General features: G+C 37.1%; 1 pseudogene; it reads right to left on the bottom strand.

Annotated features, from left to right (window-relative positions):
* Positions 1-975: 975 nt before the first annotated feature.
* On the bottom strand, positions 976-2,097 carry LOC143894387 (uncharacterized; annotated as a pseudogene).
* Between the last annotated feature and the right edge of the window lie 2,759 nt (positions 2,098-4,856).

Below are 4,856 nucleotides of genomic sequence, written 5' to 3'. Positions count from 1 at the left end.
CAAGTCATCGTTAAGGCAGACATGCACTCCGACACCTTCTTAAGCATCTTCGCACAGATTCCTGGTTTGGACACCAGAAATTTCGAACTGGTGTACTGTCCTTTATCATTGTGGTTCGTTACCGATATCTGTGTGCATTCGGAGTAACATCCACCCTCAAGACGTGCATACAGAAAGCATAAAATTATAGAATAAACACTACTTACAATTGAAGTCAAAATAGTCAGCTCGCAATGCTCGTCAATCGATTAAAACGTATGATGGGCGAAAAGGTACAAGTTTCTCATAGGACGTTTTCACAGACAATGACTCGTTAATACGTACATTTTATTAACATAGAACGAGAAACGGTAGATCGCGCGTACCAACTATCTGTTGTTAAATTTTTGCGAGTCCCTCGATAACATTTATGTATGTCTCTGGTAAATTCTCAGTATTGGTCTGCAAATTCAAACCATCTTTCTGTCGTTTGATGTAGATCATTTCAGAAATTAAACGTTTATTTAGGGACGGTTCTTGGTCTAAGATTTTTACATCCCTCTAATCGAAATCGTGATTGTATTCCAATCTATGATCAGTAATAACCGAATGGCCACCAGCATTCCTTCTAATATGAGAATATGTTCTTTAATTCTCGTTGACAATTGTCTCCCCGTCTGACCGACATACGACGCCTCGCAATTCTTGCAATTAATTTTGTACACAACTTTCCTATGGTACACATTAGGGAAAACATCCTTATGTACTTTGATGTATCTATTTAATTTATTTAGACTGAAATATGCGAGTTTAACATTTAAATCTTTCGTTAAGTTAGTGTATTTTTCGGTCAGCCGGGGAACATATGGCAACGTGAAAAATTTTATCAACCATGATCTCGTCCTCTGTCTTCTCTGTATTCACGAAAAGAAATTTCAATCGTTATTGCATTACCTTAAAAATAAATTTAAGTGGATAGCAGTTTTTTAACAAGATTTAGATGACTAATTTAAGGTTTTTCTCATGAAATTTCGGATGAGACAATTTAAATGCTCTGTCAATTAGGCCGATGGCGGTGCCTCTTTTTTGACATAGTGGATGTTGTGACAAAAAGTTCAAATACCTCGCGGAAAAGGTCGGTTTATGGAACCAATCAAATTGCAATATATTTCCTGTACGAATCATGGTGATCTCTAAGAAGTTCAACCTGCCATCCACACTGGTTTCCATAGTGAATTGTAATCTGGGATGAAAGGAATTAAATACTTTTAATGTGTGAGTACCTGCGGCGAAAGGAATTGTCATTGCGACATCGTCGACATATCGCATATAGAAAGACGGGGTAAAGCTTAATGTCATCAACGCTTTGCTCTCAAGATCTTGCATAACTAAGTCTGCCACTATGGGAGACAACGGGGAACCCATTGGTGATCCGAAAGTCTGCTGATAAATTACCCCATTAAAAACAAAGAATGTTGATTCTAAAACCAATCTGACAACCTAAAGAAATTCAGATTCTGGGATCTTATAATTTTCTGCGATGTATCTCCATCTAATTATGATGCTATTAATGACCATCTCAATGGGTACATTAGTAAAAAGGGAGACAACATCAAGAGATACCAAAGTGTAATCTTCCCCAATGTGTACCTCGGAAAGTTTTTTGATTACTTCGACGCTGTTCGCAATATGGCTATTCCCTTTTGGGAAACATGTATGCATGATCTTGTGGAGAAATGCCGCTAAATTATATAAAGGACTGTCCACCGACGAGACAATTACCCTAAAGGGACAATTATTTTTATGGATCTTGGGAAGTCCGTAAGGTCTTGGCAATGTCCCGTCACTACAATATAGTGATCCATATAGAGAATCTGAGATAAATTCCGATTTTCTCCATTTAGTTAACAATTCTCGAACCTGAGTTGTTAATTTTTTCGTGGGATCTCTAGTAACTATTTTGTATGTATCTCTATCCCCTAATAATTCTTCCATTTTGGCTATGTATTTATCTTTGTTAAGAGCTACGGTAACGTTCCTTTTGTCGGCTCTCGTTAGAATGAAGTTTGGATTATTTTCAAGGAACTTCTTCGTGGTGATGGACAGGTGATTGATCATATTGTTAAGAGTATTATTTGGTACTGTGTAGTTCTTAAGATTATTCACTATGTTAGAAAACCTATTTCTGAGCGTAGGGTGTGTTCTAGCGGAAAACTTTTTAACATTATTCTCGATACCTTTGGTGAATTCCACCGTTACTTTCTCTTTGTTAACACCAGGGAGGCTGAAATTTTCACCCAATTGTAGCAACCCTCTCCGCCCATTATACGTTTTAATCGATTGACGAGCATTGCAAGCTGACTATTTTGACAATTGTAAGTAGTGTTTATTCTATAATTTTATGCTTTCTGTATGCACGTGTTAAGGGTGGATGTTACTCCGAATGCACTCAGATATTGGTAACGAACCACAATGATAAAGTACACTAGTTCGAAATTTTTGGCGTCCAAACCAGGAATCTGTGCAAAGATGCTTAGGAAGGTGTCGGAGTGCATGTCTGCCCTAACAATGACTTGATGCTTGCGGCGTAGAGGTTTTACGTATTGTTACGACGAATTTGTATGTTGAATCACTTTATAATGCGTTGAGGAAGACCCCAAAATAGGGTCGAAACGTTCGCTCTCGTTAATTAATTTTTATGTATCGGATAATAAATTTTAGCAACTAACGACTCGCCTGGCTCTTATTGCCTTTATTAAGCCTTAATTTCTTTGGACATCATGGGACCTTTACTTATGACAAGTAAGGGAAATTCGTATATTTTAACAATACAAGATTTATTGACAAAATATTCTGTTGCTATCCCTATCTCAGAAACTAATTCGCGAACTATAGCCGAAGCTTTTCTACACACTTTATTTGCATCTATAATACCCCCAAAGTGATCTTAACCGATCAGGGAAGTAACTTTTTATCAGTTCTAATAAAATATTTAACTCGTCAATTTAATATTAAACATTATAAGACTACTGCATATCATCCCCAAAGTAATGGCTCCATCGAGTGATCGCATCATGTCCTAACCGAATACTTAAAAGTCAATAATACAGATGATTGGGACAATCAAGTACCTTTGACTACGTTCTCCTATAATACCAGTGTACACGAAGGAACAAACTATTCCCCATTCGAACTGATTTTTGGACGATTACCCAGATTACCCTCCTCCCATCCACCCTTAGAAGAGGAATCCTTTCTTACTTATCTACAATACCTTATAGACCTATTTAATACAATCAAAGATATCAAGCTAAAGCTCGCGAGAATTTGATAAGAGCCAAAGAAAGAAATAAACGATATTACGATCGTCGCGTTAATATCGCCCACTTTAACCTGGAAGATTATGTATTTTTGTTAAAAGAACCTCAAAAGGATAAATTCGTAGACCATACTGGCCTACATTTAGTTTGGGAAGTCTACAATAACGTTAAAATACAATTTAGGGACAAAATACGATTAGTCCACATGAATAAATTAAAACCAGCACTAGTTGATCCAGGATGAAAACCCATTTATTCTTTTCAGGTTCCAGTCGAGTTGAGTTCAAAACGCTCATAATAAATATCCGTGCAAAAGTTTAAACTTCGTTGCTGTTACATTTTAAGAATTTGTGTGTGATAAAGCAACTAACGCAACTGAGCTGTAGAGGTACCTCACAGTTGTCGCTTTACGGTAGCCAGTTCCACTTCCTCATAGCGCACGACCTCATATGTGGACTTAATAACCATCTACGTTGTCCGACGTGCGGAGAAGAAATTACTATTTGCCTTTCTTATTGACTTTGTTCCATTTGTATTGATAGTTACGTACTTCTAAACAAGTACTTAAAAAAAAAACGTCAATCCGTTACAAGTAAATTTTAGGTATAACAACGTGCATAAACATTTGTATAGTCTCAGCAAAAATTAACTCCATGTGCCCTCCCGAAAGAGTTCTGGTCTGTCGACCCACCGGTATCCTTGACGAGTACCCACTTTTGCATAACTGTATCTACACTTGTGCTAAAGGATTCGTACAACTCACATAAAAAATTCATGCGATTTGCGAAAATTGCTATAACCAAGCGGGTCGACCAAGTTCATTCGAACTTATCCTCTATCAAGTTCTGTCACTTAATATCCCCAAAACATCAACCTATAGTAGATATAAGCGTTTTATACGTTTAAAATCAGAAGCCATCAATTGTAATGAATGTTTTTCTTCCTTGTTAATGCTTGTCGGATTACTTCAATACAAAAATTACGACCCTAATACAATAGCCGCAATATTACGACGTCGTAAGTGACTACATTAAAATTTTATAATAATAAGAGAAATAGTTATGCGATTCAAGCTTAGGTCTTTGACAGCCTTATATTAGTTTCTGTATATACATATATGTCTATATATATATTAAAATTTTAAGCTTATACAGAAGACGCCGCTGATTGACGTTCAGGTATATAAGTTGAGTTGAGTCAACTCACCTGTTGTGCCCCCTTTTTGCGGAGAGACACTTGGATTCTTTTTGGTCCACGGAGGATACGGAGTAGATAGAAATAAACGGCACTTTTGAATAAAGGATAACTTTTAATAATTACTCGGCGTTATAATCGTTATTCGCGTTTGATGCCCGTCACTGCTCTGGTTCCAGACTCTTATTGCCCTCCCGTCTGCTTTTCTCGTTCCGTTTTATTCGCTCGTCCGTCCTTCGGTTTTGCTGAGTTGCCCGATCGGGTGTAGGCCGATTGCGCAACTCATTGTTTTGATTTCTCTTTGTCTCGTGGTCTCGATTTTTTTTCACGGTCTTGTTTATACATATCTTTAAATAACAACGT

The sequence above is a fragment of the Temnothorax americanus genome, unplaced genomic scaffold (assembly GCF_048541705.1).
Source record: "Temnothorax americanus isolate GAGA-0224 unplaced genomic scaffold, ASM4854170v1 Scaffold139, whole genome shotgun sequence".
Classification (NCBI taxonomy): Eukaryota; Metazoa; Arthropoda; class Insecta; order Hymenoptera; family Formicidae; genus Temnothorax; species Temnothorax americanus.
This window is presented reverse-complemented; position numbering and strand designations above follow the sequence as displayed.